This window comes from Natator depressus, chromosome 4 (assembly GCF_965152275.1).
Source record: "Natator depressus isolate rNatDep1 chromosome 4, rNatDep2.hap1, whole genome shotgun sequence".
Lineage (NCBI taxonomy): Eukaryota > Metazoa > Chordata > Testudines > Cheloniidae > Natator > Natator depressus.
The window spans coordinates 28,586,045-28,597,500 of NC_134237.1; the positions used below are offsets into that span (position 1 = coordinate 28,586,045).

The window sequence follows — 11,456 nt, forward strand, 5'->3', positions numbered from 1 at the left end:
CACTATTATCTCCTAACACTTTAACATCCCCACAACTGGCTGACTGTTTGCTTGGACTGGAATGAAATGGGGCAGCCTAGCTGGTAGCACCTGCTGCAAGTTGTTTATTTATTGATGCCAGTACAACAGCTCTGGCTTAATTCATTCAGAAAGGGGAAGGAACATATCCAGAGCTACTATTAATAGTTTTCAATAGTGTGTCATTTTTCCATGTGGAAGCCAGCAGTAGGACTGTCTGACACCTGCACCCTTGCTCCAACTGCTCATGTTGTCTTGATCTTTAGACTTCTTCCTTGAAGGCACCTAATCACAGCCCTAGATAACACACCTCAAAGGGAAAGGACACCATTCTACACCTCTCTCACTGAGACCTTGAGCAAGCATAGGACCCCCACATACGCTGTCTGCTCTTAGAGGTGCAGGGGTTTGCTCCCTTTTGGGACAGACCATGTGAAATATCCCGTGCCTTATTCCTATTTAGTTTAATGCAGTGGGTTAAGCTAAACAGAAACAAGACAATCTTATTCCTGAATAAGAATGTCTACCCATGAAGTTATATAAGAGTAACTGTTCCTGAATAACTCCATGTGTAGACAATCCCTTATTGACAGATGCCTGCCCCTCTTTTGCACCATGCTATACTGTGATTTTGGTGGGTTGTTTGCTTGTTTTTTAAATCTATTTTCTTTGTTGCTGTTTTTTAAGGATGCTATAGTGACGGGGATAGAGCACTACTTGTAGAAGGAGAATGCCTTGGTTGACAAAGCAAAAGAACCCGTACAGTCTGTGCAAGAGGAAGCCATATGTGTGGCTGTGGCACATAATTCATGTGAGTGAATTACCATTCTTTGATTTGTTTGATGTTTTTGAAGCTAAACTTTGTTGGTTGCTATTAACCCATAGCTGTGAGAATGTGAGATATACATTCACCGCACTAAAGAAAGACAATATAAAAAGGGTGACTGTGAAGGGGTTCCCTGGGTGCAACCTGAACTGTGGAACCGCTGAGCCCTCTGTCCCACCATCCTGGGATATCCCTCTCACACAGTGATAGTGTGACAAGCTATAAACCTGTGGCAGGTACTGCACGTACACAGACATCCACAGCCAGGGACACAGCCAACTGAGTTACATGAATGCTTGTCCCAGCCACTCATGAACCAACAATAAAGAGGCTCCAGCCAATTTCCCCCAGCTCCCCAGTCTTGCACCCCTGAAATACACTGTCTTGCCCTAGTCAGAAGCATGACCAGTGTAAGTTTATTACCTGTGGAGAGGACACACACTAACCTTTGTCAATTGAGCTGAGATTTCCCAAGCACTTAAACCAAAACCCACTGTTTTAGGTAAAATATAAAACAGATTTATTAACTACAGAAAGATAGATTTTAAGTGATTATAAGTAGTAAGCATAGATACCAAAGTTGGTTACCTAAGAAATAACATTTGAGTTCTATAAACTAGACAGGATTTGAATCAAGCAGTGTCTCACCCTGATAGATGGTACAAATGGGTCACAGATCTTCAATACATAGGCTGGAACTCTCCTCCACACAGGGCCACCCTCCCCAGTTTAAAATCTTTGTCCTCCAGATGTGTTTCCAGGTGTTGAGTTGTGGGGGGAGTGAGGCCAAGTCATGATGTCACTTCCCCTTCTTTTATAGTTTCTTCCAGGTTGCTGGAAAGATCTATGCTTGTGACGTAGGGTCCCATTGATCAAATGTTCTCCATTGTCTACGTTCTCTCTCTTAAAAGTCTTCTGGGATGGTCGCTGGGGAGTGTGGATTCCCTTTAATGGGCCATCAGCATGTCTGGCTACTCCATTGTTGCACCTGAAAGGCTAGCTGTGGGTATTGCCAACCACACAACATTATTTCAGTAACATACACATAGCAAAACTTCATGACTTGTCATATGATAGCTCAAACAATCCAACAGGATACTAATGTTCAACAGATCAAGACTTTCAAAATGATACCTCACAAGGCATACTTTGTACAAAACATATCATAATTATGTGACAATGCTGAATATGGGGGTTCCAGGGTATTGCTTTGGGGTACAGAGTGCCACAGTGACAAATGCGAACTACAGCATGGATTTTTAGCTTGTTGGGATAGCAACAGTAGTTGTGGGAGTAGCTACTATTGTGATTTAATAAAATGAAGTCAGTGCCCAAACAGTACAAAATGTTCAAACACAACTATGTTCCTTCTGTTACTCTTCGATTGAGCAAATCCTCAAGCTACATACAGGATGCATAAGGCTACCAATGCAGTAGATTCCACAGCTACCTCTGTGCTCCGGAGTAGGACTCTGGCAGCATTCTGTTCTGGAAGAGGGAGGGAGAAGTATGTTAGGAATGTAGTGTGGCCAGTGGGTTCATGCACAGCACAGATCTCCTGGGCAACAACTTCATGAAGTGGGGAGCATCATTATTTTGGATTGAAAGCTATCAAAATGACACGGGAAGAAGCTAAGATGGCAGCAAGAGACCATCAAAGATGGAAAGCAGTGGTGAAGGCCCTACATTCCTCATGGAACAGAAAGGCATAAGTCAGTCAAGTCATGCTGCCCATATCCACAATTGTCATTGTGGGCTCCGTGCATGTATGTCCTGGGTTCTACTTGGAAGGCCTCATTGGGAGGTAGGAATCAGTCCTCCCAGCCTATACTTACTATACACAGGCAAATCCCATTACTCAGGCTTTGCCCATGAGACTAAAATTAGGTCTTATTTCATAACAAAGATACATGATTGCCACTGCTGTGTGATGAAATTCTATGTGATGAAATTCAGGGTAAAATAGTACCCTATATGCCTATAGCACTTCTAGAAACTGCTAAAGTTTTTTGTTTTTTCTTAAATCTTTTCTCCTTTTATTTCTATGGTTTTGACCTTACTATGTTCCCCCCATCCCCATGCCCCATTTTCATCCACTCAGTAGGGGTGTTTGTTTATGCTGCTGCTGCATAAGTTTGATCTTCCCTTCCAATGGGCAATTTCAGTTTTCAGGTATTTTTTTAAAAGTCGCAACATTCATATTTCATAGCACAAAAGTAAGTAAAAACCTCATTTACCAGATCTATCATCTTGCTACACAATGTGATACAAGCATGGCAGGGCTAAAATGCATGACTGCTCTATCAAGGAGGTGCAGCAAGGCCGTGACCTTGTGACTTGTTTCTGTTTGGATATTACTTCAGTTCAGTTGCAAGCGCTCCCGATAGTTTCAACGCCATGCTATGAAAAGGAGGGAGATGTAAGCCTCTTTTCTCTGCTTCATTTTGATCATAACATGGATTTTAAATAGATAACTTTCTACTGGTTTTTGGTAAGATTTACTGTTATTTTGGCAGTAAGAGTTGCATAATAGCTATTGATTATCGCTCATAGGGACATGCTGTTTTCTGTCTACATAAGTGGTCCTCAGACTTTTCCATATTGGGACACCTTAGTTCCAGACCAGAACTAAGATCCTTCTCACTTGACCAGATCCCCATGTGACAGACTGACAGTATCGCCTACTATACTTAACAACGTTATGGAAATAAGGTAAACATTACTGAATTAATCTTAATACCCTTGGGGTACATTGTATTAAAAATGCAGTTGTTTATTTGGTGTTGTAGCATTGTATGTACCTTCTCTAGCAGGGTGGGGGGATGCTAATGGGCTTCCTCCATGATCAACACTTTGAAGCCACCTCCCTGGAGAGACAAATGTATATGCCAGTTCAAACTGGATTCTCCAGGGACCAATAGACAAAGAAAGGATTTTTGGATGAATAGTTTGGTTTTAAACTAGTGCAAGGCCTTCTTCCTGGTTTAGCAGGACCCAGGGTGCATGGAGGGCCCCAAGCCTTAGGATTGGGTTAGACTGACTTGAGTCCTTGTTCTGAGGTGGGAGGATTGATGGACTGCTACTGCCAGAATCCATGTTAGGGTCGGGGTTATCTGTGGTAAGCTTATTAGCATACTCATACATGTAGGTTCTTTTAATAAAGTAGGCTGGCATACAAAGAACTGTGTGGTACCTTATAATTGTAGAAATTACACCTGTTAAGCATCTCTTAAGAGAAAGCAAGCAGGTGTCCTTGGGCAACCTGTCTGTGCTGGGAAATGTGCAGTGAAGGCAGGGAACTGAGCAGCATGGACATACCCCAGGCAGAAGGCAGTGAGATGTGGGTCTTCACCCAGAAAGGCAACAGCTGGGGAACTGGAAGGCTGAGAATGGGTTCCCTTGCTGGGCCACTAAAGAGAAATACAGGTGCAGCTGCCCTGAGCTATGATGCCTCACTCCCCTTTAACAATATGGGAGGAAGGAGGAGGATCATGATAATTAGGTTGAGAACCCATAGTCTATATATTTCAGGCAAAGTTTGTGAGGTTCTACCTTCTATCTTGTTTAAGGCCTATAGGGTAAGATTTATTTCAGAGCAATGGGCCTGCACAAAGTCCCATACACCCCTTGAGTCCCTCATTAACAAGCAAAACCAATTGTCTTCCACAAATATGGGGGCTTGTCAAGCAAACTAGTGCTGCTCCACTGCACAAAGGAGAGCTGGATGAAGGGCATGCAGGAAGTGTGTGGGCATGGATACCCACTCTGCCATATGGCCACATGGCAAGTTCCAGTATGCATGTCCTCACATCTTTCCCATTCCCGTAGTAGAGGCTTCATAAGCACCTCTTGTGGCTATTTCAGCCATTGTACTGAAGTAGTCTTGGCAGCTCATAGTTTCTCCATGACCTGTGGGAGGATTTACCCCTTGCTTGCATGTGTCAGGCATCTGGCTCAGCTACTTATGTGGGCCCTGAATTTGGCCCTAAATCTTCTAGTGGAGTTTAAGTGCTGCTTATGGCATAGTGGGGCCCTGTGCATAAGGGTGAATTTCACACAAATGCAGGCAATAGTTTAAATAAAGAACCGGATAGTGTACAGAGGGCCTAAGGGTATAATAATGGAACTGTGTCAATATTGAGGACAGAATGAAAGCAACAGCATCAGAAGGGAAAGCCATGGAAGCAATGTAAGCTAACTTGGAACTGTGTGCTGTGTCGTAGGAGTGCCATGGGCAATATGTACTCATTGTATGTGACCATACAGAACGGGATAGACAAGATTTGAAAGAAACCAAGGAATAATCAGAGAAGGAAAGACATGTGAAAGAAAAATATTCCAAGAGTGACCGTTTTTAAAATAACCCCACTATGCCCTGTTGTGAGAGTTGGACTCGATAAAACCAATTCTTGACCAAAAGAAGCTCTGATTGTAGTCATGTGAAGTGAATGAATAGCTGCAGCTTGAATAAATCTCTAGTGTAAAACATATCCCTAAATTGGGTCTCTAGCCTAGATGGGTGTGCAGAGTTGAGGGGAAATGTGCAAGGAACTTTCTCACTGCACAGAAGTCAGGCAAAATCTCCATCCTTGAACTCTCCTGGCACACACATATGCACTGGTTTAAACAAACCACTGCAAACCCCTATGTAAACACCTATCAGTTTAAAACTGGTTATAGACATTTGGTTTGCCCCTATAAGTTTATGAATGCAAGCTAAACCAATATAAGCCAGGTTTAAATCAGTTTAAGTGTTCACACAGAAAGTTGCACCTATTTAACTAAATGGGTTTAAAAAATAAATCACATCTTTAGGTAAACCAGTGGGAAAGTATGGGTAGACCAGGCTTTGCTGTGCCAAGAATGGGGAAGTTTGGTGCAGACAGCAGCACTAAGATCCCCCAGAGAAGGAAAGGCAACATGCTGCCTCCCTTTACTGGTCTGCGGAGCAGTAAAAGGGCTATTAAACAGCAAGGGCTGCTTAGGTCTGTGCTTCCAAAAGCATTAGGGAGAAAACCTCCAGGTGGCTGCCACTACAGTCTTTCCCCAGTGCAAACAGTGGCTTAAAGCCACAATCTTGTCAAGAATAGTTAGGATTCCCCAAGGATCAAATCCTGCAATCCTTAATGAGGCACTGATTTCAGTGGGATTTTGGCGTCTGTAAGGGCCACAGAATTTCTGAAGGGGTTTTGAAGTATTATCATCTAAATGAATAATAAAGCCTTCCAGGAATCAGTAAGTAAAAAAATTAATGGGATTATTTTTATAGAAAGGAGCAACCATGATGGCTAGCAGACATGTGTTGAGAGAGAAACAGACAATACTCGCAAGAAGGAAATAAGTTTGGGGACATAACTTTGTATTATAAACTTTCCAGTACATGGTCTGACTTAATCCCACTGCAGTGTTAAAAACTGCTTGGTGTGGCAACAGCTGCAAGAATTCTGAAATAAAGTGGGTTGCTTAATGTGCACATTACCCAAAATGCTTTTCTATTCCCCCCCGATCCCCCTCTCCCAGCAATGCTGTGATCTAAGAGCCTACAACAAACTGAAAAGTTTGGATGTGTTTTTTTCCAAGGAAGGGAGGTTTAGTTGGTTTTATTAACATGCAATAAATTATTTATGTTTGCTGGCTTTAAAGCCAGAAAGAAATATAGATGAAATCCCACTAATTTCAGGGTAATGTGTGTGGAACATATCCTGGAGGAAATGATTTATTCAGATGTCCTCACCGCCAACTCCAGCCTCAACAGTAACAGCAGACCATAATGGGTGTCAGAAGTGAGATGATTAATCAAAATAAGTTAATACCTAAGGAACAAACATTCAAAAGTTCAATTTAGTTGCAAAATAACACAACACACCTCTAACCAAGCACAAAATGTGTCCTATGATTTATTATTTAGAGAATCAGAGTGAGTATGAAAAGGAGCAACAGAATAGAATGTGCATTCTGCTAAGTGATCTCCCATGGCATGCCTTTTCCAAAGAACTTTGTAATGGAAGAAAGGACAGAACAACCTGATCTCTGACTGCAGCCATAAAATACTCATATTTACAAAGCAAAGCACTGAAGCCTGAAGATTACCATAAAAATCTAAGGAGTTTTAATGAATATAATTGCTCTGTAACTTGCACATGTTGGCTTAGTGAGGACATTTAAAAAAATCATCAGTTTTCAATACTGGTAGTTTGTAATTTATGTATTTCAGGTCCTGATTTTCATTTACACCCAAAGGGGCCTTGAAAAAGGTGTAAGTTACATTTACACTCACTTTAAGGCCCCTTTATATTGCCAGAGTGAGGTAAAATGCCTCAGTGTAAATGAGAATCAGACAGCTAAGTGACCACGAACTCTAAACAACTAATGCAAATTTAAGCTCCAAACCTGTAAACTGCTCTTTGCAAACCCTGGAACGCCCTGGGAAATCTCCAATGACTTCAGTGGGACTCTGTGCAGATGTAGTGGTCTTCCCATGCAAAACAGCTTCAGGATCAGGATGTCAATATCTCAACAACAAAAGTAGATTTCATTTAAAAATCTAAATCCCCAGGCATGCCAGAGAACTTGTCCTTCAATCAAACAGCTTTTTCAAATGGTTTTCAGCGTCTTGTATTTAATCTAAGAATCCCATGACCTGTTCACTATTTTCCTCCCCCTTCAGTGTTCTGTGCTTACTTAGAGACATTCAGCACATCAACACACACATAAATCTTTCCCCCTAGACTGAGTTATTAAAAAATTTATCCAGTTGTTCATACAATCCAGTAGGATTAGAACTGTTCATAAAACAGCACCAGCACAGCTGAAAAGCATTCAGTGGGTACGTTTTTTAAAAAAAATAAAACATTTTATTGGTGGACTGCACATTCATCCTATAAATAGCCTCATTCTCCTGCACTGCACTAACCATCTTTACATAGTATATTTCAACCAGCCATTCTCACTGTCTTACCATGTCTAATACACAACGCTAGTTAGGAGGAGCTAATCACACTGCTTTCTGACTAAGACAGAAATATTTCTCTATCCCTTCCTTGAGTTCACAAGTATTCCAACGTGTAATCGCTTCTTGCTGGTTGTCTTCCAAAAGGATGTTGTGAACCCCTCTACAGTTCAGCCAGGATGAATTTCACCCTTGTGCAGAGGGCAAATACAAGGCCATATACCAAATAAGTCCCATTTAAGTCTTTGGTGTAAGGGCTAAATAGGATTTAAATGGTGCTTTGGCCTCATGCTGACCTTCTGCACAGGGGTGAATTTAATTCTTGTCGAAGAATATCTGTACAAGGAGGCAGGTTTTGAATTAAGTAGCAAGACTTGATGTCAAAAATAAAAAAATATTAATTAGTACAATATGCAGCTGATTTCTGTAATGACAGAAGCATGTTAAAACCTATTAATAATAAAAGCTGAATCCATATTTCACAGTATGCTGTAACAAAACCTTTTGTAAAATATTGGTTAGTTAGAGAATGTGTTTAAAAGATGGATTTAAGAGTCTACAATGCCTGCCATACAAATCAAATCTTGTTGATTTTAAAACAACAAGAAATAACTTTAAAATATACCTTAATATAAAGTTTTGTTAAAATGTATTTTCTTTTGTAATATTTTTATTGACTTTTATATAAACACAAGTATCCCCAGTCTGGGAAAATGTTAAAAGAAATTTGCAAAATTGCTTATGACTTCAATAAAGGAAAAGAAGGAACTCTGCTTTACATGTATCGTTAAATAAAATTCTAAGGGATTGAAAACAGGAGAAAGTGGATAAGAAACAAAGGGAGGGAAGAAGAAGTTTATAACAAAAAAGGTAAAACCCAAGAACCACTAATGTAATCTAGAAAAAGTCCCCAAATAGTCTCCAAAATAGTTAATTTGTAATTGGATATGATTATTCATAACAGGATGCTTCTGTTAAAGATACTAAGCTGAAACTCCACTTAGTGTAAATTATTATAACTCCATTGAAGTCACTGGAACTATGACCATTTATATCAGTGGAGGATGTGCTTCGTAGAATCTCGGAAATATTGCATCCCATAGAAGAGGAGGGAAACTATGATTTGAAACTCATTTCTACTCCATCCCTGCAGAATGGGAGTTTTTCTGCACAATCACCTTGCGCGCTCCGTTACCCTGGGTAGTGCCGTCATGCTGCCATTGTCTCACTCCCCGTACAGTTGTGCTGTAGGAGCTATGCAAGAGAATGTGTGTCTGAATTAACACTTGATCATATAGTCACTCTGATAGCCACAACTGAGCCCAGGGAATACACAATGGAGAATGGCTGCGCCTGTCCTGGTCTTTGCCTTCCTACTCCTGCATCTTCAAAACTTATGGATGCCCAATACTATAGAGTTCTGGATAGGAGCCAGAGGTGGGAGGAAAACAAGCAGAGCAGACACTCTTCCCCTATACCCCCTGCGATCTGATTGTTTTGGCTCTTCTCCCACCGCTGAAGCACAGAGAAGAATATTACAGAAAAGTCCTGTTACAGTAGGTCACGTAGTCTCCCCTTAATATGTAGGATTATCTCCTGTAACACTGTATATTGTCTCTTTCTAGCGGAACAATCTCAGATTTCTAGTACAGTGGTACTTTGGCTGTCATTAAAGATGTACTGAGCCACATTTAACTTTTTTTTATTCTTTATTTTTTTAATCCCTTTCTCAGTTCAGTAATAGCTCGCAGCAGGCAGAAATTGACAGAAATAGGGAGGGCCATGTGAACACATTTTCCAAAGATTCTTTCCTACAACTCTGCCATTTTAGGACATTCCCTGCACATATGCTCGGAGTATCCAGAAGCACTTTCCAATACATTCCAGAGTCTCTTAATTCTAAACTGCCTTCTCTCAAGTGGAGTCCAACTTTCCTAGTAGGAGGATATTTGAGTTGCCTTTGACTCTGCCTTTGAAGCATCCACCCAAATATATGCCCAAATAGAATCTGATTATGCAGCTCTCCAATAAAGAGGTTTGAGGTTTAAAAAAATCTCTCCTGATTTTCCTAAATAAAAACTCAATTTTTGATTGCAGTTCTAAATCTATAATTCCTGCCAACAGCAACACACACACAGCAGCCTGCTTCCATCAGCATTGAGACTTCCCAGACAAGCTGTACAATATCGCTCCAGAAACTGCTGAGGTTTGGCAATAATTGTAAGATCAATGGGAAGAAATAATAGCAATGGAGGACAAAGTTAATTGGGTAGGACCATATGGTAAATATTAGAATACTAAGGCTCTAAACTTTTAACTCTCAAGTCCTGGGTTTAAATCCTGTCTTAGGTCATCAGTGGAAATTTAGTTGAGGCAACATTGGAAGTTTTAGGTATCTAAACTCCACTACATACAGATTCAGCTTATGCGTGTTATTGCAATAGCTGGACATACAGTAAAAAAGTTTGTATGGTCCTTAATTCACACTGAAATGGAAGAAGAGAAAGAAGAAAAGATAATAGCTAAGGAATTAAGTGGATTTGCGTCTTCAAGTTTTGAATCACAAATCTAAGGGGAAAAAGGGGTATGGATCTTTAGGGTATGGAAATTGTTGGAAAAAAGTCAAACACAGCACATGCCTCTCTTTTCGTTCATTTATTTTATTTCATACTCTTAAAAGTCAAAATTTACTTTAGGACAGGCCATTTCCTATTGCTTCTGCGACTTTCTGGGGTATGTCTTTTTCAGGTTATTTGGAGGCAGTGTTGTGTTTGACAAGAGACTTTCAGTCTGATTCTTCTTTGCCTCGTATCTTGAGTCACCTGGGCAGAGGGAGAGCAAAACATTGCCACATCAGTCTTCTCCACTCCCACATCATAAGGAATAGTTTTGTTTCCCTGATTAAATGAGTTATGTAATTTAAAAGTATGCATTTCAGATTTCAAGTTACTAGATGCAATGCCTGGAAGTTGAAGCCAGCAAAGTTCAAACTGGAGATAAAACACATTTTTAACAGCGAGGAACAGCTTGCCAGGTAATATAATAAGTCCTCCATCACTTGGAGATTTAAAGCAAGTCTAGATATCTATCAAAAGATATTGTTTACTTCATCCAAAAGTTATTGGGCTCAGTGCAAGAATACTTGGCTTATTTTGTGCATAAGGTTAGACTCGATCACCTTAAGGGTCTCTCCGGGCCTTAAAAAGCTATGAAGTGTACATTCAAGCATAAAATCTGAATGGCAATTTGAAATTTGCATTCACCGGTTAGTTATGCAATTCTGAATTTACTTTTGCTGAATATCCAAGCATTCAAACTTCAGATTAGCTTTTTGTATGTACTCACATGTGTAAAGCTGGAATATGCACAAGAATATTTGCAAACAGGAACCCTAAAGTGGTGCAAGCACAGCCGAAGCAAATTGATGTAAAATGTGAACAAATATTTTCAGATTTATTTTAGCAGCACTCTTCTCCAATGGGCTGGTTTAACCTTGACCATGAACTCTTCGGACTCCACTGAACACACTCTGCTGCTTCATACAGTTGTAAAGTAAAGGAGCAGATGTAAGGCCAAAGACAGAGTGCTTCATTTTTGTAGTTGAACAAGATGGGGGTGCTAATGCTCCAGAAACATTGAAGCCTGTGATCTTCAACACTGTTT

The 11,456-nt window shown here is 40.5% G+C and overlaps 1 long non-coding RNA gene across 1 annotated transcript; it reads left to right on the plus strand.

Moving 5' to 3' along the window:
* The first annotated feature begins 719 nt into the window (after window positions 1-719).
* Window positions 720-10,787, plus strand: LOC141985793 (uncharacterized). The gene is made up of 3 exons (XR_012639020.1): window positions 720-829; window positions 3,398-3,556; window positions 10,732-10,787. It is a non-coding gene; the product is annotated as an uncharacterized LOC141985793 (long non-coding RNA).
* Window positions 10,788-11,456: the final 669 nt, after the last annotated feature.